At 36.9% G+C, this 27,306-nt stretch overlaps 1 pseudogene; it reads left to right on the top strand.

Moving 5' to 3' along the window:
• The window catches only part of LOC101612074, a 114,192-nt pseudogene that overhangs the window by 34,459 nt on the left and 52,427 nt on the right, over positions 1–27,306 (top strand).

Raw genomic sequence — 27,306 nt, 5'->3', positions numbered from 1 at the left:
GTTTCACACATGGTTTCACAGTCAGATACTCTTATCCCATCCTGTATTTGTTTCTATCTTCATCAAACAGTTTTTTAATAATAACATTTTAAAAATTAGAATTCACTTCTGTTTGCTCTGTGCAATCAAGTTAAATGGATTTTGACAAATAAGTAGCTTTATATATCTATAATAAATGTATTTTATAAGCAATAAAAATAATCCTTGCTCTTATCCACTCTTCTCTATTCTCCAGAAGTCAGTGCATCATTATAGTAGACATGTTTTAAGTATTCCATAATATAACAATATCGGCTTTATGCATATAATCATTCAAATTTTGTGTACATTTAAGAATTCCCCCCATACTTATCACTTATTTTACTATCAAATATAATTCCTCTGTAGCTCTGTCGTATTTAGTTATTCTTGTCCTTATTAAGGATGCTTTAGGTGATACCTTATTTCAGTGATATGAATAAAGTTGTTATTATATTTGCTTTTATTTCCTTTTGAGTATAATATACTTTTAAAAAAAATTTATTTATTTATTTATTTGAGAGCGACAGACACAGAGAGAAAGACAGATAGAGGGAGAGAGAGAGAATGGGCGCGCCAGGGCTTCCAGCCTCTGCAAACGAACTCCAGATGCGTGCGCCCCCTTGTGCATCTGGCTAACGTGGGACCTGGGGAACTGAGCCTTGAACTGGGGTCCTTAGGCTTCACAGGCAAGCACTTAACCGCTAAGCCATCTCTCCAGCCCAATATACTTTTTCAATGTCACTAAATACACAAGATGATACTTGCTGTATCACTTGGGCGGTTATGTTTTATCACTTTAAGAAACTATAAAATTGTCTTCAGAGCTTGGCACGGTGTTGTGCTACTTTAATCCCAGAGGTAGGTGGGCTCCTATGACATAGTGAATTCCAGATCAACCTGGTCCAGAGAACAAGGTCCTGCCTCAGGAAAATAAACAGAATGAAAACGTTGTCTCTGTCATCTTCAGCATTTTAAATTACTGCTCTGAGGCTGCAGAGATGGTTTAGTGGTTAAGTTGCTTGCTTGCAAAGCCAGAGAATCTAGATTTGATTTCCCAGTCCCCATGGATGTCAGATAAACAAGGCGGCACATGTATCTGGAGTTCGTTTTTAGTGGCTAGAGGCCATTCTCTCTTTCTCACTCTTCAGCTATTTATCTGTCTGTCTATCTATCTATCTATCTATCTATCTATCTATCTATCTATCTATCTATCATCTATCTACCTATCATCTACCTGTCATCATCTATCTTAGTCTCCCTCTCTGCCTCTTTTTCTCAATTACAAATAAATAAATCTTTGAAAGGATTAAATTACTCCTTTTCCAAATTCATGCTACATGAATTATTCCAGTGAGTGTGGATTTTTTTTCTCATTTTAATATGAAGACCTTTGGGATTTCCTGGTGATAATCCTGTCAAGAGTATGTTAGCTGCTCTACTATTGAGCCTCAGAAGTTTCTTGTCATCAAGTTAATCTGAATTTAGAGAGCAGAATTTTATAAAAATTAATATCTGTATAGGCCAACAATTTTATGCATGCTGTCTTTTGACATTGTTAATCTATCATTGGTAAAAATCCCTATACTTCTGTATGTCTCTGATTTTAGAGTTGCAGTTTTCTCTGTGATGTCAATATACTAGTGAGTGTGTGTGTATGTGTGTGTGTGTGTTCACGTGTGCACGTGGATCCCATGGTGTACTTGTGAGGATCAGATGACAACTTTGGGAATTTGTCCTGGCCTTCTTGCCTCCTCCGAGGCAAGTCTCTTGTTCACCACTGTTCTCTCCAGGCTAGTTGTTTCAGGAGTATCAGGGGTATTCTAATTTCTCTGTCTCCTTTTTTAACCCTAAACGGGCTGAGATGACACTCTGCAGTGTAAAGCTTTATGTGGGATCTGACGATCTGAGCTCAGGTAATCATGTTTGCAGAGCAAGTACTGTAATAACTGAGCCACCTCCCCAGGCCTGCGATGTCAAATTCCGATTAAATCAAGTCATTGTTTCTTAGATTCACCTTGTTTTATTGTCTTGGATATATTATTTTGGATCTGTACCTACTTTTTCTTACCTTATCCTACTAATTTCCCCTTTATTTTTAACTGAGTTTCATTATGTATTTGATTTCATTGTCATTGAATATATTTAATGCATTTTGAAAATAGCTAATTATTAATGGATTCATGTCATTAATAAAAATTATATTTAAAATATTTAGCATTTTAACTGTTCTATATTCATTGTACTTGTAACTTGCTTTTCTATTTCTCCCAATTTTATGTACTTTCTTGTGTCGCTGAGCACTGTTATTGAGCATAGATTTTTATCTATTAGCATTTAAGTTTAAAAATTTAAAAACATTTTAGAGTTGGTAACATAGGAATAATACTAGGATTTCTTTTAATAACCCTATACCACCTAATATGAATATTCTTTTTCTGCCCTTTTGATATGAGTTTGCCTCTTCTGATCTTTCAGCTGTAATCTCCCACGTGGATACTGGAAACTTATGCTGTCATAAAATGTGAAGGGAGAAAATTGGAAAAACATAATGATTAGCTTGTTGTTTCTGGGTCAATTTTTACACTCTTGGCTGTGACTTTTGCATCTGACTCCCCTGTGCTACAGATAGAACATCTTCCAAGTGTGAAAGAAACTCTAAAGGTGCTAGACACTGATGAAATCACTCCCCCAATTACAATAAAGCTCCATTAAATCATTTTATATTTGGAGTGTTTGGTTTCAGATAGAATTTTGTGACAACATTTCACAACGATGCCTGTATAGTAGCTTGTAAGTACATCTTCACTGTAAAATGCGAGTGCTATTTCAGGAGAAAAAAAATCTAAGGTGCCATATGTCTGCTGCTTCTTCAAGTTTATCCTTCTTTCTCCAGTCTATATTCAAATTATAACAATTTACCAAATGGTCATTTTAATGTTTTTACCAATTTATGGCTCTTATACTTCAAGAAATATATCATGGTCATCACATTTTGATTTTTCCTACTCTCTACAGTGATCTTTCAGGGTTTTATTTTCCTGTGACTGCAATTCATGGGTAGGACATGAAAGACAATTGATTTTTAGTTTCTTTAATTCTCTATTTTTATATGGGTAGGATTGGAGCTTTCAAACTATTTATAAGTCAGATATTAAAAATCATAGTTTGTGGAGTATTATACCTAATATGTTTCATTTTGGAATTAACTATAAATTAGCTTATAATCTCATTCAATAATTATCTTCTTTACTTGTTGAGTCTATGATTTAAGTAGCATGTGTACCTTAACATAGCTTTTGATTACTGATTATATTACTATTTGATTCCTTGTTACTTTCTTTATTCCATTTTGTCACTTAACATGTTATACATGAAAATCACATTAATCAAAGTCCATATCTTATTATCATCCCAATATCAGAATAACCTTGCCTCCATTACTATCATCTGACTTTAATCTGTTTCTTGTTAATTCCTATTGTATATTTTGGTTTACATCAGACATTGAACTGGAAAATATGCCGAGATGATATGACTTCCCCTAATTACATTGTCATTCTCCAAAAGTAATTTAGTCTTTCACATAGACTATTCAGGACAGATAGCCTTCAATCAATCAAGGTTGGATATGACTGAAAGGTTAAATCCATCTCTAAAATCATGTACTAGTCAGATTTGCTTTGCCACTGAGGGCTGTGTCTTGCTGTTCCCTAACAATGTCAGACACAGTTGGTGCTTCAATGGCTTGGCCCCAACTCCACCAATTGGAGAGCCTCTCAGGGCCTTTGCAGACGGTCAACTATATTACGGGGAGTACGGGAGATAGCTTGATGGCTTCTGGCCCTGCTGTATCTTAGCCTTTTATATCTTCACTCTCTCTTTAGCTGTAGCCACATTTCTTCATGTTTTTTTCCCCTCCAAATATAATCTTTCTAGTTGTTCTCACTAGAATTGTGTTAGGATCATCTCTTCTTCACTTATGGGACCCACAAATTATATAGTTATTATCTGTATAGATAATATATCAATCTTATTCACTAAAACCAACATAAAATTATATTTTCAATGTAATTTATATTCATATGTATTTATATTTAAATGTATGCAATCTGAAAATTCAATAAATATAATAGATCTTAAATGTAAAAATTGATACAGTGTATCACTGGGAAAAAATATGAATATATTTTTAGGTTTTGAGACTTAAAGGCATATAGCAGATTAGCAATCTTCTGTCTTGACAAAGCTTGTCCTTTTGGCATGAGAACCCTTGAATATAGGACATGATTGCTGCCACAGAAGTTTAAAGTCTTTCCTCATGCTTTGCATGCAGCCTTTAAAAATGTCTCACCTATTATTATTATTATTATTATTATTATTATATTTTATAAGACATTGTAATTTTATTTTCAAATTACATTGTTCTTATAAATCTCTCATTGAAATAGTGATTCTAGGAAGCATTAGTAATACCTGAAGTAAAGTACATCGCCTTTATGCAAATGTGTATATGTGTCATGTTTTGGTTATTACATAAAATCTGTGTAATTTAGCCCAGTCAGCCTGTAACAATATGACCTGAAGAGCATCTGATTACCTCTTATTTTCCAGCAATGTAAATTATGTTAATTATAATGTGAATGACATAACTGTTGTTATTATTAAGATCAATGTTCTGTACTCGTGTTTTGAGGTTTTATTCCCCGGCACTGTTTAATGATTGTATGTACCTTGTTTGAAAACAAGGTTCATGTTTATTTCAGATAATAGTGAAATATTAAGTCACAAAGTAAGTATAGATGTTTTGTAAGAGCTGGTACTATATGAATAGTTTTCTTACATTTAAAAACCTTGGCCACAGCACTGATGTCTGTCCACTTATTTCAGTGACCACCAATCCTCCCATTCCAACAGCTCTTTTTCTTCCATTTGCTATGACAATAATTTGTTTTGTGTACTTTCAACAAAGATAGCATGAGTCATATTTATATATGTCTTTTTATTGACTAGTTGTGTTATCTTCTCCTTAATTAGATGAAACTCCTGACCAAAGCAGGCTATAAGAGGAAAGTATTTATGTCAGGGTTCTACTTTTTGAGGGGAAGTTTCCAAGTGGTGGGAAAAGGCTAGCATGAGCAGGAAGTGCCACGTATCTGCATGGAAGCATTCTCAATTTTGGGCTTGGTGCTAGCCTAGCAGACCTCAGCATCTACTTCTAGAAAAACACCTCCTGCAGTAAGTGTCCAAATTGGCATTATCAGGGGATTGCGAATGAGACTCACTCACAAACATTTGAGGTTATCAGACATCTCACATTGAAAATCACCACAGTCTTCCCCTGGTCTGTATGGATTTGTCATAATCTCATTATGGGAAATGCATTCAGACCAACTTTAAATGTCTAATAATCTTAATAAATCCCAAAACTCTACAAAAGACCAAAGTCTCCTCTGAGGCAGTCTTTTAACTGTGAGCCTGTAAACCAAAGCACCAGTTTAATGCTTGTAACGCATAAAAGCACAAGGTAAATATTCCTGTTGGAAAACAAAACAAACAAAAAAAAAAGGATAACAAAGAAAGATTGGAACTATACAAGATTTAAAAGAAGAAAAAGGAGGAAGGCGAAGAAGAAAGAAAAAAGCAAAAATAAAATAAAGTTTGTTAATATTGGTGGGGGGGGAGATTAAGCCAACTTTGAGAAGCAGGATACTCCTTCAGCATTCTTCCTTCAGGTTTCCTCCTTTCAAGGGCCATGTTCATCTTATCGCCTTAATATATAATGTCTGGCTTAATCTCAGTGACATAAATATCTCAAGAAATTGCAGCTGAAACTTGCAATCTCTGTGCTCAAATCAGTTTCTGCTCCTCAAATAATTTTGAATTCAATATTGATCAAGTTTTCAGGACATCAGAAGAATACAGCCAGAGAGGTGAATAAACTTTCTCAAGGCCAGTCCCAACAATTCCCTTTCTCTTCTCTTGTAACCTCATATACCAAGCCCCCACACTTCATAGTTCATTCTGTTAAGGTCCAATTTTGACTACAGTGGTACATCAACATCTGTTCATAGCACTGCAAAAGGTCTCTTAGTCCAAATTTCAAAACCCTTCTGTATTCCTCCTGAAAATCAAAAAGCCAAAAGACCAAAAAATGCATAGTTATTTCAGCAATGACTCTACTCCTAAATACCTATTTTCCATAGCAGTTACCTTCCATTGCTGGGACAAAACACCCAATCAGAAGCAGCTTATTTCAGGTTTATGCTTATCAGAGAAAGTTTCATCATGTCAGGGAAAGCATGTCACAAACAGGCAGTGGCCACATATTGTGTGAAAAAAGTCTGAGCACTGGGATTGGAGATACTGTAATAAGCCTCCCAGTGACACACCTTCTCCATTAAGCCTCCACCATGCAGATTGCCATGGGTATTGCATTTGAGACTTAAGCACTCGAGGCTATGGAGGACCTCTCCCATTCAAACCATCACACTCATCATCTGATATGTCTTTGTCCCAGAGAACTGGTATTCAAATAATGTCTCTAATTGTTGCTTTTTTTTTCCCATGAAAACTCACATAATTTGTATGTGGTAATTTATGGTTCTAATGGTCAATGAACTTACCACTTCTATTTTAGTGCATAACTTTTATGATTTCATACACATTGTAGATAATAAATTAAACAAAAATTCACTGTCTTATATCTCATTATCATGATTTGTTTTCTCTAATGTTATTTATAATTGAGTAAGAAAATAGAAATATAAGGTATGGAGAGATCTCTCAGCTGTTAAGATGCTTACCTGCCAAGCCTAACTAACCAGGTCCGATTCCCCAGTACCCACACAAAACCAAATACACAAAGTGATGCATGAATCTAGAGGTCATTTTCAATGGCTGGAGGCTCTGGTGTGTTTCCCCTCCCTCTCTCTCTCTTTTCTTTCTGTCTGTCGCTCTCTCTGATTATAAATAAATAAGGTAAATATTTTAGAAAACGTAGAAATATGAATACTTTGTAAAATTATATCAATGAAGACTGAAATTACATAAAAACAATTACATAACACAAATGTACATATAGTATAAATCAAAATGCTCAATAAACATTGCAAAGCAAAACAATTAAAAAGTAGAGAAAGGAAGGTAATAAAATACCAAGCTTGCTTCAATAACTATGCTGAAAGAAAAAAAAAAAAGTCCTAGATGTGAGTTCTGATTGCCATTGCAGTTAAATGCAAAAATAAAATAGAGCAAACAGTATAGCTTGTATTTTATGAGCAAGAAAGTGTACTTGTCTGTGGTAGGCTTGTTTTATGTGTCAACTCTGAATTCTCTGAGGAATGGGATGACGTGATCTTGTCCTCAGGATTTTCTACATAAAATTGATTCATGTCTGCTATTTTATTTACCTAACACATTGAAGTTTCATGTGTGTTACCCTTCCTAAGGAACCCATCAATAACACTTAAAAGGGAAACATTGTCATAATTCTGTATGGGTGATAATGTGAGTTAGAAGCTGATATATATCTTACCCAGCAGTGTAGGTGTGAGGTGAGTTAATATCATGGTGTGATAGTTAACTCTTCTCTAAGCACTGACATAATTATTTCTGCTAAGCTTCCCGGAGAAATTCATGACTGGCAATTCAGAACTACGGTAGCAAAGGACACTTGAGAGACAGATATTGTGCGTCCTCAGGTGGAAGAAGTGTATTAGGAGGATGTGCTATTTTCAAAATGTGTAAGCCTATGAATATTTCATGGGAAGTCACTTCATTAACTGAAGGTAGTATACTCATAGAAATAAACTGCGTTTCTTAATCCATTCATTCATTAGTGGATGTGATGAAGGTTGGTGTCATTCCTCAGCTACTGGCAACCTTGCTGCATAAAGAATGGAAACAAGATACATCATCAACCCACTTACTTAATCTCCTTTGGGCAAATAGCCAGCATGGGGTTGCTGGGTCACATAAGGCAGTTCTATTTTTAATTTTAATTATTGTTTATTTACTCTTTTTTACCTTTATTGTTTATGTCCATACTCAGTGTGTATACAGCGCATGTTGGTAACATTGTTAGCATCCTCCCTGTCCTCCCCCCACACCAAAGAGACCCTCCTCATTGGGGATCGTGGGTGGTGCATTGTGGGGGTAGCCATCAGTTATGGGGAATAGACAATGTCTGTGTGCATAATATCATTTTTAATTTTTAAAGAAACTTCCATGCTCCTTTTCATAATGATAGGACTAACTTAACAGTGTTGATATAAGGACCAACTCTTCTCCACACTATGGCTAGCACTCACTTTCTTTTGTCCCTGACTGACTGTCATTCTTGCTCTGATGTGGAGGTAGGTGATATTTCTTGTGGCTTACAGTTCTCTGATGATTACTTATGTTGCCCATTTTTTCCACATTATCTTTATCTAAATATATATCTTAAAAATAAATATTTATATAATTCTATTATCTAATTTTTATTTAGAGATTAGTTTTTTCCAACTTTATATACCCTAGATATTCATATTCTATAAACTGTATAGTATTAAATGTTATTTCATGTTGTAAGTTATCTCTGTAGTCAGTACAATACTACCTTTGCTTTGTGATAACTTTGTAGAACACAAAAATGGGTAAAGAATATGCACTATATAATTCCTAATTTACTGAATACTATTTTATTTATTCTATATCATAGCTGAATAAGATTATTTCTCGAACAGGATCATTTTCAGCCATCAAACAATTAATGCAATGCATATCCAAGCAGGGATCAGAGGGCAGGGTAAAGAGAAACAGAGAGCGATAAGAGGATGAAAAAGCCTTTATAGTTGATCAAAAATGGATTCTACATCAGATTTGGGTAGGAAAGGGTACGTTTGTAGATTTTAAGGCCAGCTCATCTAGGTAGTGTGTTAAACTACGGTAGCAGAGGGTACTGCAGCTATTGTGGGTGGATCTGAATCAAGCACTAGTTCCATTCTTGGCAAGGCAGGGTGGCATAGGTTCCCTTTTGAGCTTCTGTCCCTAACTGAAACTGCTAGATTTTCTCCTGAGTCTCCTACAATGGCAACGTTTATCAAATAATAATAACTTGTGTTTTATACTCTGAGAGACTATTTTATGATGGCCATGGTACTCTGAGCACTCCATTTAATGTAATACTTTATACTTTGGGTTATTTAAGACTTTTGGCTTTTAGGGAAGTACTGATTTTCATAGGTTTTCCTCCAATTTCTGTCCTCAAAGCACAATTGTTAGGAAACCATGAATTCCAGAATAGGTTTAACAGAAATTGAGTCTTCTGAATTTCTGCCAATAGTATTTTCATAAATTCTTAATGAAGGACTGGGTGTTCTAATTTCTCACAAGTGTGTGTTCAGCTTCCTATGATGGAAGGTTCTGGATTTTGGCTGCAACTTTAGTTCAGTGGAAATTCTCCAAGTAGTAAGAAAGAAACAGGAAGGAAAGCTTTGAGAGAGAGAAGTTTATACATGTCAAATTATTTAAAACTTGGACAAATGTTCTGTCCCACTTAGCCTCCAAGGCTGTGATTTAGAAGACTGGAATCTGTGAGCAAAACTAAAAGCAGAATTGCAGATAGAATGACATTTCTAAGACAGGCTAGGTTACCCGCAGGCTCCCTTGAGGTGGGGGGAGAAAAAATGGCCTCCAATCAGGAATGTTAAACTTATTACAGCAAACAGAAACCAGGGTCGTGGCGGAGGGGGATACATCCGCAGCAAGTTAAATTGACCAGATGGTAGGAGCTTTTTAAATTTTATTTATTTATTTATTTGAGAGAGAGGGGGGGGAAATGCATAGAGACAGAAAGAGAAAGAGAATTAGAGTGCCAGGGCCTCCAACCCACTGTCACCTTGTGAACTGGCTTACTTAGGTGCTGGGGAATGGACCTGGAGCCTTAGGTTTTGCAGGTGAGCACCTTAGCCACGAAGACATCTCTACAGCCTCAGGAGCTCTTCTTGATATGAGGTCAGAGAACTAAGATGATGGACACAGGGCATGGCATCTGGAGTTGACACATTAACCACCATACAGCCACTGTTATCTATCATCAGGAAGATGGTCCCCAAACATCCCAAACCGATTACTTGTCTGCTGCGATTCTAAAGTGTGTGTTTTAAGCTTTGAGTGTTTTCTGTTATTGGTCTCTATTAACATCTTATCTGGCTGGCATCTAAATTCTACATATGGTTATTTAATGAACTGTAATTTTTCACAGCTTCAGTCTTGTTTCTTGGCTATGTTTGTAGCAAATGGAGTGAGAGAGCTCTTATGGAATTTGTTTCCATTTTATAGGCCAAACCAATTGATTATATAGATTTTTTTTTTTCTGATTTGTTTTAGAACTTTTCCTTAATTTCCTTTTTCTGGATTTTAATTTAATTTAATTTTTATTGGCAATTTCCATAATTGTAGACAATAACCCTTGGTAATTCCCTCCTTCCCCCAATATTCCTCTTTGAACCTCCACTCTCCATCACATCCCATCCCCCTCTCAGTCAGTCTCTCTTTTATTTTGATGTCATGACCTTTTCCTCCTACTATGATGGTCTTGTGTAGGTAGTGTCAGACAATATGAGGTCATGGATATCCAGGCCATTTTGCATCTGGAGGAGCAACTTGTAAGCAGTCCTACCTTTCCTTTGCCTCTTGTGTTCTTTCTGCCACCTCTTCCTCAATGGACCCTGAGCCTTAGAAGACATGATAGAGATATTTCAGTGCTGTCACTTCTGCTCAGTACCATGGTGATTTCTCAGTCATCCCAAGATCACTGCCATCTGAAAAGAGAAGCTTCTCTAACCAAAAATGACAGCAGCATTAATATAGGGGTATGCACATTAAGAGAAGTGCTTACTGGGCAGTTTTGTGATAACAGTATATACATTTAGCCAGACACCAGCAGACGTTACATCCCTAGGGCTCATGACTAGCCCTGTTGTAGGCTTTCAGTATCAGGGATGCATTCCCTCCCATGGAGCGGGCCTCCATTCCAAATAGAGAGTGGTTGGTTTCTGCTATAATAAACATGCCACTATTGCACCCATCAGCTCATCTGGCCTGGCTTGCCATATTTAAACCTTGCAGTGTCCACTGTTGAGTATATCCACTGGCGATTTCTCTCTCTGTCATTGAACTGCATGTAGCATAGCTTTTTCCAGCTTTCTGTCAGCTGGTCTCCATAGAGACGGTTTTGAGCTCAGTTGCAGATGGATTTCTCAGTGACCTTGCAGCCCAAGTATGTGGAGTTTTCAGCAATAGGGTCTTACCATCTGTTCCTGGTGGGAGAAAACAAGAACCTTGTTAATGGCCTGGAATGTTGTAGGGGAATCAATGACCTCCCTGGCCAACATACTCACTGAAACCTATCCCATCTCTGGCACTGAAAATTTTCTAATAACAATCTATGGCCTCTGGGTGATCCATTGTCCAAAAAAGTAGGTTTCCATATGACTTATTTGTATCCTCTTAGATTTTGATTAGTACTCTCTTCACCTTTCCTTTCTCTTCCCCAGGCCTCACTTAGGCCTTTTTATCCCTATTAATCTATTCTTCTACTTAACATATATACAATACCATCCTATTAAGTACCCCTCTCTCCCTTTCTATTCCTTTTATATCCACTTTCTAGCTTACTGGCCTCTGATTTGTTTGAGAACTTTTTCCTTAATTTTCAATAACAGTCAATTCTGTTCTATTTTACATGGGTTTCAGCAAGGTTTTGGTAACTGGTGTCATTAATGCTATGCTGTTGATCACAGTTCTGTCCCCTCCCAGAACTCCACAGAGATGTGTGGGAGAATCTGCCCTGGTCATCAGCCATTTATACTGAGTGGTAGTAAAATGCTGAGACCAAGTCCTTTCTCCCTCTTCTTTACTATGGGAATCTTTGTGTAGCATTTGATAAAATCATACAGATAAGTGCTGCTCCTTTAACAAGGTGATGGCTTACAAATGAATACCACAAAAATTTACTTACTTAAATGCAACCATACTTCCTCTGCTTCCAAGGAATTCATCCTGCATCTCACCCTTGATTTTAAAATAATTACAGTATATTGGGCTGGAGGAGATGGCTTAGCGGTTAAGCGCTTGCCTGTGAAGCCTAAGGACCCCGGTTCGAGGCTCGGTTCCCCAGGTCCCACATTAGCCAGATGCACAAGGGGGCGCACGCATCTGGAGTTCGTTTGCAGAGGCTGGAAGCCCTGGCACGCCCATTCTCTCTCTCCCCCTCTATCTGTCTTTCTCTCTGTGTCTGTCGCTCTCAAATAAATAAATAAATAATTAAAAAAAATAATTACAGTATAATATGATCTGAAATCTATTTTTATGCTCATCTTTAAAAAATATTTTATTTATGAGAGAAAGAAAGAGAGAGAGAGAGGCAGATAGGATTGATAGAATGGGTGTACCAGGGCCTCTAGCCACTTCCAATGACCTCCAGATGCAAGCAGTATCTTGTGCATCTGGCTTATGTGAGTCCTGGAGAATCAAAACTTGAGTCCTTAAGCTTCACAGGCAATTTCCTTAACCAGTAAGCCATCTCATCAGTCCCTACACTCATCTTTTAAAACATATTTAGAAACAATAAACCTTGCCTTTATGGCATTATTATGGATTTGAATTTTTTTGTATTATGTATTTCACTGAAAGGCTTGAAAGTTTGGAGCTATGGTTAAAGTTGGTTGTTGAATTTTGAATTTTTATCTCTTCATGCAGAAAATAATTATTTTTCATCAGTTATATAACATGCATTGCTATTCCTTATCTCTGTGTCACCCTGATCTGTAGGAAAAAGGGGGCCTAATAATACCACTCAAAATCAGAATCTCCCTTTCTTAGAAATGAATATTTTTCCAAATAAAGTAAAAGAGTGATATTATCCCAATACTTAAAGTATTCCAGGTAGTCAGCTGTGGTGGGGTATGCCTTAATTCCAGCTCTTGAGAGGCAGAGGTATTGCTGTGAATTTGAGGTCACCCTGAGAAGACATAGTGAGTTCAAGGTCAGCTTGGGTTAGAGTGAGACAATACTGGAAAAAAAAAATAGTATTCCAGGTAGCCATCACTTTAAATATTATAGATGTAATTATTCTTTGTAATCTATGTAAATAATATTTACTCACTACTGCTTAAAAATATGTTGATAATTTTGGCAAAGTTCTTCTAATACTGTTTTTGCATTCACAAATGAAGTAACAAGCAAGATAGCTCTCATTTGGTGTGCGATGTTGGCAATTTACAAGAAATTGATGCCACTCCTAGTTACCCTGTCAATAGAATAGATGCCTGTGGCAATTTTCTCTTATATGTTTATGTGTACTCTGACTTTTTTGTTGGGTCAGCAGGGACAACATCAATGAGAGTTCTTGCATTTTTAACTCATTGAAATACTGCTAATGTGAGTGACCTTCAGAATTGATTTCCAATTACACTGCATCTTGTTTTAAAAATAACTGAAATGATTAATAAGCTACTAAGTAGTGTGTACCTGATGGCATGGAACTATTCAAGATGATTCAAACAAATTATTGTTTGGCATGAGATAATGAAGCAAATAAAAATGATATTTTTTAAAGCTTATCTTAGTTAGGTATAACAACACAATGCTTTTCATCCCAGCCATGGGCAGGTTGAGGTACAAGGATTGCCATGAGCTCAAGGCCAGTTGGTGGCTAAGGAGTGAATTCCATGTCATCCTATGCCAGAGTGAAATTATCCTAAAGAAACAATAGCTCCTCATTTTAATTAATATGCTAGGTCCCAAAACATGAATCTAACTGATGCTTGAAGAATGTCCTAGATTTGAATTTCATTGATTTCCACAAAACAATATTTTCCATGAACTGTGTTATCAACACTTGAAAACTTATGTGACTTTTTAATCAAAAAATAATTAGTCAGGGGTGGTGTGGCAACCTTTAATTCTAATTCTATTCTAGCCCTTGGGAGGCTGAAGTAGAAGGATCACTGTGAATTCGAGGCCAGGTTATGACTACACAGTGAATTCCAGGTCAGCTTGGGGTAGAGTGAGACCCCACCTTGAAACCCTTCCCCCAGAATTACATATTTCTTCTCAATGCACCCTCCCTTGGAGACACAGTACAGTCGCAAAGGAAAGTAGGGTGAGAAATGAGTCATATTATGTTACAATTTGAACTACTAAGATATATTTTAAATTAATTAATTACTATTATTATCAGTAATGGTGTTTTTCTAGGGGATTTCACAGTTCATCCTGGACTAGCCTGGAACACACTATGTGGCACAGGCTGGCCACAAACACCGCAATCCCCTTGTTTCTTCCTTCTATGTATTAAGGCTTAAAAGCATGTGCTAACATGCCAGCTTAAAAATATATTTAAAACTATTTAAAATTATGGTGTCATTCTAAGCTATGATTATGTTCATGACACTCCCAATATTTTGAAATTACTCTAATTATTTACTGTTTATACTAGCATGTGCAATGTATTATTCTTACAAACCTTTTTTGCCCTTTTGAGTAACACACTGTGGTTCACATTATCTTTCTTTCTTTAATATTTTTTTTTATTTGTATTTAATTGTTTGAAAGAGAGAAAGAGGGTGAGAGAGAGAATAAATGGGTGAGCCATGGCCTCCCGCTGCTGCTCCAGATGTTTGTACCACTTTGCGCCTCTAGTTCACGCGGGCCTCTCCAATCAAGCCTAGTCCTTTGGCTTTGCCAGAAAGCACCTTAGCTGCTAAGCCATCTCTCCAGCACCACACTATATTTATAATGGATGATGATATTTCCTGTTATAAACTTCAGCAGTTATCTTTATTCAAAAACTGAAGATTTTCTTTTTCTTTTTTCATTTTTTTTCTATAGATGCATCCTTGCTACATTCTCTACTTTTATTTCCAGTTTACTTTGTTTATTTTAAAATAGCTTAAGGCTCTAAATAAGAATTTTCTTCTACTGCCTTTGTTTCGTTTCATAGGTATCTTATACTCCACACAACTACAGAACCTGTTCCACACCCTTAGAATCTAGTAATGATGCAATGCGAGTGTATGCTATCACCAGCAGAAAACATAATGATTAGTAATATTTAATTCCCAAGTATGTCATTTCACATTGCAAAGCTTTCTGAAATTATTCAAATATATCTTGGTGAGGGTTTGGAAAAGCTCTGAGTTGGTAAAAATTGCTTGCCTTATGAATACAAAGGCCTGAGTTTGATCCCCAGTGCACATGGAGGTTCCCTGGCATGGAAGTACAGGACAGAGATCCTAGCTTGGTAGAGGCAAAAATGACAAAATTCCTCAGGTGGGGGTGGCCTTTGGACAGTGTATCCTTCACCATTGAGGTTCAGGCAAATGAGAGATGTTGTCTCAAAAAAGGTAGATGATGTTCCTAATGATGGCATCCAAGATGGTCTACTGGATTCCACATGCATAACACACACACACACACACACACACACACGCAGAAAATATATATATATATTTTTCTGGGGATTGACCAACTAACCAAGATAAATGAACATGAGATCAGAAATTGTCAAGATTTTAACTAAATTTAGTAGTTATTCTAAAATACTGGTAATAGGGCTGGAGAGATGGCTTAGCGGTTAAGCGCTTGCCTGTGAAGCCTAAGGACCCTGGTTCGAGGCTCGGTTCCCCAGCTCCCACATTAGCCAGATGCACAAGGGGGCGCACGTGTCTGGAGTTCGTTTGCAGAGGCTGGAAGCCCTGGCGCGCCCATTCTCTCTCTCTCCCTCTATCAGTCTTTCTGTGTCTGTCACTTTCAAATAAATAAATAGATAAATTTAAAAAAATACTGGTAATATAAATGACTTTGAGTTAGTCACTGCTTATTTCAAAACAGAATTGACAAATGCAGCAGTGACTGATATAAAGAAATATGTTAACATTGATTTTCCATGTTAAAAGATAAAATATGTGCTTAATAATGATAACAAATATATTAGGGTGTTAGAAAATGAGTTGAAGAATCAATACTGCTGTAAATTCCTAGAATAAATAGGCTCAGTAGGACATTTCTCATGGTACACTTAGAACACATGAGAAAGTCTGTAATATTTCACTCACAGTCTGTTAGTATGAGGTTTTATTATATATATATATATATGTGTGTGTGTGTGTGTGTGTATAATTCATATATATAAATTAATTTTATACTTAACCATATATTCCACAGTGATGATTTCTGCAAAGCTGAATGACAATGCCTTCCAAAATTGAGCTATCGCTACATAATTAAACTGTTCACAAATTTAAAGAAAAGAAAGAAGGGGACTAGGGAAATGGCTTAGCAATTATAACATTTGCCTGCGAAGCCTAAGGACCTGGGTTCGATTCCCCAGGACCCACATAAGCCAGATGCACAAGGAGGCACATATGTCGGGAGTTTATATGCAGTGGCTAGAGGTCCTGGTGTGCCCACTCTCTTTCTCTCTGTCTCTGTCAAAAATAAAAAAAAATGAAAATATCAAAGAAAGAAAGAAAGTAAGAAAGAAAGAAAGAAAGAAAGAAAGAAAGAAAGAAAGAAAGGAAGGAAGGAAGGAAGGAAGGAAGGAAGGAAGGAAGGAAGGAAGGAAGGAAGGAAGGAAGGAAGGAAGGAAGGAAAGAAGGAAGGAAGGAAGGAAGAAAGGAAGGAAGGAAGACAGGAAGGAATATTCACATACTATTCACTATAAGTTTGCTTTAAGTTTGGTTTTATTTAATGTAGGACAATTTGGACATGGTTTGATAGTAAAGATATATATGTTTTTAAACATCTTATTTTGATTTACGTATGCAAGAGGGAGAGAGAAAGAGGGAGAGAGAGAGAGAGAATGGGAAGGCCAGGGCTTCCAGCTGCTGCTAACCAACTCCAGAAGCATGTGCCCCCTTGTGCATCTGAGTGAATCATGGGTCTTTTGGCTTTGCTGGCATGTACCTTAACCACTAAGCTGTCTTTCCAACCCCAAAGATAGAATTATTTATGCACATAATTTTTTGGCTTAACAATTTTGAGATAAATAGATATACACACTTAGTGCAACCCAGGTTCATCTGTTTAATGAATCAACCTGTAAATCCTCTCACAGGTACTTTTTTTTTTTTACTGGGAAGACATGAACACCCATCTCCAGGCTGCTTGATGGGAGACTTTCTTCCTCTAAGAACTTGAGTTCCATTTATATAACCTTATGGTGGGATGTAACCTTTTCTCCAGGCTTGTTGACTTCCTGGTTTTCCTGATCTACTTCCCCTGCACCTAGGAGGGAATATTTCAATTGCTGCACAACATTGGTCAAAAACCAGCCCCCTCAACATTTCTTTATGGCTCACACAACCTTGGGGAGGTTTTAAGTTTCAGTTTTCACAGACTTGACCGCCTGGTCCTACAGAGCCTCTCTTCTCTCTTCAGGAGTGAAATTTTCCACTTGGAGGAATTCTTAAATAATTTCCAAAATTGGCTTTCTGTTTTGGGTCCTCCATCCCCACCCATGGCCCTTTTACTTGCTATCTTGGAATCAGAGAACGTCTCAACAAACAGGCCATTTGACAGCTTGATCACAAACTCCCAGACTACAGAAATGTGAGAAATATCTTTCTATTGCCTATAAAGAAGACAGTTTGTCATATTTTGTTACAGGAACACACTGTGGCTAAGGCATATATTTTAAAAGGAAAATGCATTGTCCTATCTACGTTGAAAGGTTGGCAAGGATAGAATCCTCAATACATGAACATGACGATAATTACAATGTCAAATTACCTTCAGTTTTTGCTCAGTTTTAGCACCATATACCAGAAATTATACATGACATATATTACCCTATTTTATTCTCACTTAGAGCTAGTTTGTGTAGCTTTGATTATTTGCATTTTATGTACAATTGAATTGCATGCATATTACATGATCTATGCCCTAATCAAATCAAAACATGACACAGTTTGTACTCCTAGTGGATTTACTTGACTCCAGTCCTTCTACCGTGAGGTTACAGACACTGTGGAAAGACATTAACTTGTATATCTTACTAGGGCTATTCTCTTAGATGTTCATAGGAGTAGAATTTAAGTCTCTGTTTCTTGGTATCTGAATAGGGTGTAGCAACATGTAAAACATGATTTAAACGAGTGAATCTGTATACTCTAGTTTGATATTGGGAATCAGATATTTTGGTTTAAGTCCTGACTTTATGATTGTGTTAATTATGAACACATTTCACAACTTCTCAGTCTCAGCTATTTACTGGGTGATGAATGAATGAATGTACTCTTCTGTGACAGAGCTATTTTTAGTCTTAGGAATCTGCTTTATATTGTATATAATAGATTGCATATTAATGACTTTAATATATGGTGCATGAAGCACCGAGAAAGAAATGTCTGCTATGAAAAATTGGGATGATATTTTATTGATGTGTAATGGTAATATCTCTGTAAGTCTGTGCATTTCTTGTTGGACATAGCCTGTCCTATATCGGTTGTATTTTGAAGCATTAAGAAAACTGATATGAATGTCGTAAAATATTCATCTTCAAGGCATGGTGGCACATTCCTATGATCCCAGGACTCTAGAAAGTGAGGCAAGATGTTTACAAGTTTGAGAGAGAATATACCATGCATTGAGACACCGTCTCAAAAAAAAAAAAAATCCCCAAAACACAGACAAAATAAATCAAAGGAAGTAACAAAACAATAAATCAGTCTATCCTTTATTTAGTTTAAAACTATTTCTTAGCCAGGCATAGTGGCACATGCCTTTAATCCCAGCACTCAGGAGGCAGAGGTAGGAGGATTGCTTTGAGTTCAAGGCCACCCTGAGACTATATAGTGAGTTCCAGGTCATCCTGAGCTAGAGTGAGACCCTACCTCAGCAAACCAAAAAAAAAAAAAAAAAAAAAAAAAAAATTTTTTTTTTTTTATTTGAGAGAGATGGAGTGGGGGGGGGGGAAATGGGTGTGACAGGGCCTCCAGCTACAGCAAACAAACTCCAGATGCGTGTGCCACATTGTGCATCTTGTTTAAGTGGGTCCTGGAGAATCAAACTGGGGTCCTTTGGCTTTGCAGGAAAACACCTTAGCCACTAAGCCATATCTCCAGCCTGATCCTTAATTATTATTATTATTTCTATTGGTCTGGAATTTTAATCATTTAAGTAATTTATGGCCTCCATTCCTAGTATGTTTTAACAGTAAACATTAACTTAGCTATACAATTCATTATTATATTTTCTCTTTTTACTTCCGTTAGAGAATGTTACTACACATTGCTTAAGGATTCAAAATTCAACTTATCATTCAATTATTTCCTTTATTTTATTTGCTTAAAATAACGTATATTCAAAGGCTAATATGCACTTCTAAAATTTTTCATGTTGAAGTTATGCCCAGATTTCAGGAACCCCAAGAGACCACGAGTCACTGAAGAGGCCGAGACATGCATACAACAACAAATAGCTTTATTTCAGGCTTAAATTTGGGCTCTAGACTTTACCAAGGCAGTGGTTCCATCCAAGAGCCCCAAGTAGTGAGGCAGCAAGGTTTTTATTGTAGTTTTAGGGTAGGGAAGGGATTTCCAAGTAGGTGTGAACATGATTGGTTAACATTTACAAAACATGAGATGCTTCATACTTATTGGTTGACAATCATCAAGGAAGCTTGACTCAAACTGCAGGAACATTAAGTACTTTTCCAGGGCCTCCTGATTGCTTAGATTTAAGGGTGGTTAGGGCCTCATGACTCTTTGTGCTTTAGGAGAAACTGGCTGCCCCAGTCAGGAAAACTGAAACCTAGACCCGTGCCTACTGCGAAAGCCTGTCATGGCAATCCTGTGGTCAATCTACAGAGTTTAACTCTTTGGCTCCTTCAAAGTCTATAGAAGAATATGGTATAAATAACACTTTTTTGTTGAAAATTTGAGTGTAAATAATCATAACGTCTTAACATAATTACTAGGCCAGTCCCTGACCCCCACAAGCATACTGTAGGTTGGAGAGGGACAGGCCTGTGGTAGGAATTTGTCTTCCTTGACTGTGAACTAGTCCTCACACTCAGTGGAGAAAACAATATTTCCACAGGGGCTACATGATCTGAAATGGGGATTTATACAACTTTAAACTTTGAAAAAAGGAACATTGATTACAAAAGCATCCTATTATTTATAAAATGGTATTGCTTAAGAGATAACAATAAAAGTATATAAACTATACAGAAAGTATAAGCATATATAATATATGGAAAAGTAAATTATGTGATAGTAAAGCTATCGTCATGAAAGAAAATATTGACTAAAACACATAATAAAATATTTTAAAAGTATTAATATATTGAGGTATAAAAACATCCATATATATAGCCGGGCGTGGTGGTACACACCTTTAATCCCAGCACTCGGGAGGCAGAGGTAGGAGGATTGCCATGAGTTCAAGGCCACCCTGAGATAACAGAGTTAATTCCAGGTCAGCCTGGACCAGAGTGAGACCCTACCTCGAAAGACCAAAAAAAAAAAAAAAAAAAAAATATACTGTATATGATGCACATATAACATATAACTGTTTTGCTCTATAACATAAAAACATTCATGTCAGTATTCTTGCATGCTAATATATATAGTAAGTTTTCCTTTCATTGTTTTCAATTTTGAGAGAGAGAGAGAGACAGAGAGGGAAAGAAGAGGCAGAGAGAGAGAAAGAGATAGAAAGAGATAGAGAGAGAGAGACAGAAAGAGGAAAAGAGACAATGAGCACTCCAGAGCCTTTAGCCACTGAGAATGAATGCCAGATGCATTGTGTCACTGTGTGTCTGGCTATGTGTAACTTGGAGATTCAAACAAGAGTGCTTAGGTTTCACAGGCAAGCGTCTTAACCATTAAGCCATCTCCTCAGCCCTATAATTGGGCCTATCACATATTTGGCTTATTTTAGTAAATGCAATCTTATTCTGATAGATTTTACAATAGGTATTATGATTATATATCTACATATTTATAAAATTTTGTTTCTATTTTATACTTTTATTATATAATAGCAAATATGATTGATACATTGCATCCTATAAAATACAAAAAGACTCATTTCTTATACTGAATATTATTCAGCTTTTGCATTTGTCAATAAAATGGAGCACTGATTTTATTTGTAGTATTTAATTCATTGCTCCATTTTATTACTCCATGCAGATTATCCCAGAAATAGAATCCTGTGCTGGTTTATGTGGTTACAGAAATGTGTGTCAAAACCCATCTGCCTGCATGTGTCCTGGAGATCAAGTTCAAATCGATCATCCTCCCTGGCCTCGCCACACCCTCCTGCTCACACAGAAAGGGCTTCTAACCACTGAGACAGCTCTCCAGGCCCTCATTCCATTCCATCATTAAGAAAAATGCTGCTGTACCTTACATTATTAACACTTTTATGTTCTCTTAGTTGAATTATTTACTCTTCCATAAGTTTGCTATCTAAATCTCTTGTTTGTTTTTTTTTATAGAAACCTTGCAACTTCTAGTTATATTTATCTCACCAGTACTTCAATGATTCCCTCTAATCTTCCTGTGATACTTGTTATTTGTAATTGTAGAAAAAATATTTTACCCTTACCACACACACATGAAGTTTATCAACGTATCCAGTGATCACACTCCAAAATGATTTTCTTCCACACTCACTAACATGACACATTCTCAGAAACTCCCTAATGATGGGCCTGATTTCATCCTTAGGAGCAGAGTGGGGTTGTGGAAACATTGGGTCATGGTATCTGCTCACTTTCCACAAGCACTCACCTCACCCTTCACATTTTGGTATTATGCATGTGTACATACATGTTTATGTGTGTGTGCACATGCACATGTGTATGCACAACCATGGAGACCAAAGGACAGTATCATGTGTCATCATTAGGAACGCTGATCCACCATGGTATTCAGACAGTGCCTTTCATTGGCCTCCGAATCACCAACTAGACTAGACTTGCTGGCAAGGAGACCCAGGGATATGCTTGTCGCTGCCTTTTCCCTACTGGGATTACAAGAGAAAGACACCATGCCACACATCTTTACATGGGCCTTGGAAATCAAATGAAGCCTTCCTGCTTAGAAGACAAACATTTTTCTCACTAGTTCACCTCCTGATTCCCCACTTTGCAGCAGTGTTTTCCCCCACTCCCTTCTCGCTTTGTCTCATTTCCCCATGCAGCCATGAGTTCCCCAGTTTCCTGCCTTTCTGCTCTTTCACGTGGGTCTCTGATTCACATCACCAGACACAATCCCTAAGCCAGTGTCTGCAATGCGGCTTTCACACCCCAATCGCCAACTGGGTAACATAGAAACCTGAGGGTTTCTCCTGTTCTTAACACTGTTTTATGGTATTTGAGCTGACTAATTTCATTCATTTTATTTTTTTTTCACTAAATAATCTCATTAATTTTACACATTTACTGTATCAAATAGCCCATTAATTTCACATTAATCTTGAGTGGGACATTTATTGTCTTACTTCATCTGTTTTTTTTTTTTTTCTCTCTCTCTCTATACAGACAAGTACAGGTTCCAAAAATTATGCATGAAGATGATAACATGTGCATTTTTCCTTTATTAAGTGAAAATATGTAGTACTTTTGGAATAGAGCCTCAGGCACAACTCACACATTCAAAAGTTGAAGTAAAATATATTAGAGAATAAAGATCCATTTCCTGTTTCCTTTTTTTTTTTTTTTTTTTTTCTAGAACTAAGTGTGGCTCCTCATGCTTTCTTGGTTTGGTTAATGGGTGTTTCCTCAATTTTTTTCGTTAATCCAATCATTCAAGGCCTCCTTTAGTTTACAAAGAAATTATGGCATACAATAGTAAAATCTTTTAAACAATTCTAAACAACATTATTTTTTCTCATGAATCTTAAGAACATTATGTTTCTTTCTCATGTCCCCACAAAATTCTTTCATGCACACACATAGGCTATATGATTGTTCAACCACTGACTGCATTTGTGATCTTGCAAATGAGTTAAATTTTGACGAGTATTCCTGGAGACAATGTCATTGTCCTTTAAAAATTATTTTGGCACTTATATGATTGAAGTATTAAGAAAAGATTTTCAGGGGTTTCTCTAAATAGAAGTTAATTCCTCTTTATAAAAATACTCTTATAGTCCCTTTGTTAATAACTTTGGAGCTAACTGTGAAGACATAAGGAATCTCAGGAGAGAATGGGAGGTGTGGTCTCACAAAGTCATAGCAATTTTACTGCAGAGAATGTTCAAGGGAGGAAAGCTGTTTAAGGGAGGAGAGTTGCTACAAGAGTCAGTTTGTAGCCATGCCACATACACCTTGAACAATGGGCACATGAAAGTACAGAGGCTCATTATGCATGCCCCTCAGGTAAGCAAATACCATAGCATAGAGTAAGACAGCTAGAAACAACAGTAACAAAGGTAGAGATACAAGGGGGACTTTGCTTATGGCAAGGTTTTCATCTTGACTGTGAAGATTGTCATATTATTTCTCAGTGGGTCCACTAGAGATATCTATTAGGCAACAAGTTCCATGTTCCAAATGTAAATTACAGAAGCTTCATATAGGGTTTATTAGAATGAAGTTTTTTTTTAATATTTTTTATTTATTTATTTGAGAGCAACAGACACAGAGAGAAAGACAGATAGAGGGAGAGAGAGAATGGGCGCGCCAGGGCTTCCAGCCTCTGCAAACGAACTCCAGATGCATGCGCCCCCTTGTGCATCTGGCTAACGTGGGACCTGGGGAACCGAGCCTCGAACCGGGGTCCTTAGGCTTCACAGGCAAGCGCTTAACCGCTAAGCCGTCTCTCCAGCCCTAGAATGAAGTTTTAATCATGGACAATATGTGTTTATTTTCTATCTATACTCCATATATGTTCACAGCTCTAAGCATACCACACCTAGATTGTTGAATTTAAAATGCCCTGAATGGGCTGGAGAGATGGCTTAGTGGATAAGACATTTGCCTGAGAAGCCAAAAGGACCCAGGTTCAATTCCCCAGGACCTAAGTAAGCCAGCTGCACAAGGTGCACATGCATCTGGAGTTTGTTTGTAGTGGCTAGAGGCTTTGGTTTGCCCATTCTCTCTCTTGTCTCTCTTTTCTGTATTTTTCCTCTGTGCTTACAAATAAATACATAAAATTTAAAAATAAAATAAAACAAAGTGCCTTGAATAAGCAAAATTATGGCAAGAAAAGATCAATTTTCTCTTTCAGTAAGAACTTTTATATTTGTAATAGCATGTGCTATGCAATCACAAAAAAATGGAGTGTGTAAAGGATTTTAGAAGATGTGACCTTGAGTTATTTTATACATAATTCATCAAGTACATATCAACAAATAAAATATTGCTGATTAAGACAGTTAACGTGTTTCCAACAATTGCTCATGTGTAGCCATTGTGGGGGAGAGCTCATCAGGTGGAATGGTCTGGTTCACATCAACACAAAGGCCTTAAAAAAATATAGGAGAGTAACAAAATCAGCATAATGCTTGTGTGGCAATGTTGGAGATGCTGTAAAGGGATCTTGGCTTTTGAATGCATTTAATTGGTTTCCTCAGAGCTTTAATTAGCTGGATATCCAAATAGTAGCTGACAGCTAGTAGAATCTCTGCTCTTGAGTTTAAGTCAAAGTAATTAAATTCCAGAAGGGAATCATCTTCCTTCCAGCAACCTTGATCAATCATTCCTTCTTAGCCAAAAAACAAACTTATAGCCTGATAATAATATAAAAAGGCAAATGTGTAGTTATTGAACAATGATGAACTCATTTTTAACTTCTCAGTCATCTTCCATAAGATATATAGAGTGTAAGAAATGAATAATCCAATAGAATTGATTGTGTTATTGGCAGAAGTTATTATACCAGAGTGATATTTCCATTATACCTTTCCTACTAAAACTTTTAGACATTTGTATTTGAAAGCATATATAGTATATAATATTTACAAGTTGTTAAGCCTTATACGTATAACACTCAGAAATAATACACTTTTAGGATTTGTTTTCAGATTCCACTATCCAATATGGTGCTTCATATTCATGGGCATTATAATATACAGGAAACAAAGCAAATGTTCAGTAAAAGTATATAACTATCTCATAAAATGGCAAAATACATGTTTGTAAACAATGAAGTTCATATTGTACCAAATGAATGTTACTTTAAAAGAATCAACTCTTTACACAAATGACATTTCATGGATTTATTATTATTATTAATTTTATTTCTTATTAGTTATGTACACAGTGTGTATACAGCCATGTTAGTACCATGTTAGCCTCTTTCCTGTCTTCCCCCCTCCAAAGGGACAATCTTCATTGGGGAATGTGGGTTGTGCATTGTGGGGGTAACCATCAGTTATGGGTAAGAGGTAATGTCTCTGTGCATAATGCCCAAACATGTGGCTCTAACAATATCTCTGCCCCCTCTTCTGCAAATTTCCCTGAGCTATGATGGGTTATGGTTAGGTCTACTTCACTGATGAGGTCTTGGGATCCTCTGTGTCTCTGGATATCTGGTTTGGTTGGAGTTGATTGTTCTTTATGTCTATCTCCTTTACCCTTGTGTTGGTACCAGACTCACCAAGAAAGCAGCACTCTTTCTCATATCCCCACTAACTCTTGTTTCAGCTGGGGCCATGGTAAGGTGTGATGGGCTGATTCTCTCCTCTGGATCTGGGCCCATCTGAAAAAGAGAAGCAAATTCTTCAAAAGAGAGTGAAGTTAGCCCCTGATAAATGGGATAACCATTATTACTTTGGGGAAATTTCATAGGTGTAGGTCCTCTTGTAGCCCATGATTGGTGGGAGCTTGATAATGGAGAGTGGGCTTATTTTTTTGGATATAGCTATGACTTGTTTTCCAGCTCCAGCTATGGGTTCTGTTCCACTGAGCAGATCAGTTAGCCAAATCAAGAGCAGTGGGTTACCCGCCATGGCCGTGTGCCACTATTGCATTGTGTGAGCATCACGTCAGGTTGTTTGCTGCTGAGTAGTGTAGGCCACAAGTTGCCTGGACAGATGTTGGTTATTTTCCCCCAGTTTCTCTTGTAGCACCTTCTGGTATTAAACAAGCTAACTGTCTGGGGACTGACTCTCTTCCAGATTCCAGCCAGGTCACTCCATGTTCCACACCAACACATAATTTCCTGCATATCAGATCACAATGCTATATTGCTAGAAATAAACAATGAAGGATGCACCAGGAATTCCATCAGCTCCTCAAAACTGAACAACACATTTCAAACAACTAATGTGTAGAGGACAAAATGAAAAATGAAATTGTAAAATTTCTAGAAATGAAGAACAATGAGAACACATCATATCAAAACTTATGGGACACAATAAAAGCAGTTCTCAGAGGAAAATTTATAGCACTAAATGCTTTCAAAACAAAGACTGAGACATACCAAATCAATAACCTAACTATCCACCTATAGGTACTGGAAAAGCAAGAAGAATCCAATCCAAAAAGCTCCAGACAGAAAGAAATAATATCAGAGCAGAAATTAATTAATTGGAAACTAAGAACACAATTAATAAAATTGATGAAACAAGGAGCTGCTTCTTTGAAAAAAAAAAGTAAGAGAGAGTGATTGATAAGTCTCTTGCCAATGTGATCAAACCAAAGGGAGAGAGAGAGAGAGAGAGAGAGAGAGAGAGAGAGAGAGAGGTGCTTCAAATTTACAAAATTAGAAATGAAAAAGGAGAATTCACCAAAGACATAAGTGAAGTTGGGAGAATCATCAGGACTTATTTCAAAAACCTCTACTCCACAAAACTTGATAATATGGAGGAAATGGATGAATTCCTAGGCCCATACCACCTATCAAAGCTAAACTCAGAGCATATCAATTTCCTAAACAAACGTATCACACTCATGGAGAATGAAAGATAATCAAAAACAGCCCCCAAAACAAGAGTTCGGGACCAGATAGCTTCTCAGCTGAAATCCAGTCTAAAGATATGCAATATACTTGAATTTTGCCTGGAGTTTACAAATGTGCTTGTTTGCTATTTGCTGTTGGTTTTTCTCTCAGCATGGGCCTGTTAAAGGGGGTCTGACTTCTTCTGCCGTTGTGGAACTTTCCCCAGATCTGTATGTTTCAAACAACTTTTCTTCCTTCCATAACTGTGTCTAGTCTGGAGGTTCACCTCAGCAACCTGTGGCTATCTGCTACAGAATTGGCCCTGCTCTTCACCGGGTACTAGCTATGATGATACCAGGCTTGAACTGCAGATGTTTGATGTTTGCCTGAAGGTTGT

Source organism: Jaculus jaculus, chromosome 19 (assembly GCF_020740685.1).
Source record: "Jaculus jaculus isolate mJacJac1 chromosome 19, mJacJac1.mat.Y.cur, whole genome shotgun sequence".
In the NCBI taxonomy this organism is placed as follows: Eukaryota; Metazoa; Chordata; class Mammalia; order Rodentia; family Dipodidae; genus Jaculus; species Jaculus jaculus.
Note: the sequence above shows the minus strand (reverse complement) of the source record. Positions and strands in the feature narration are given on the sequence as shown.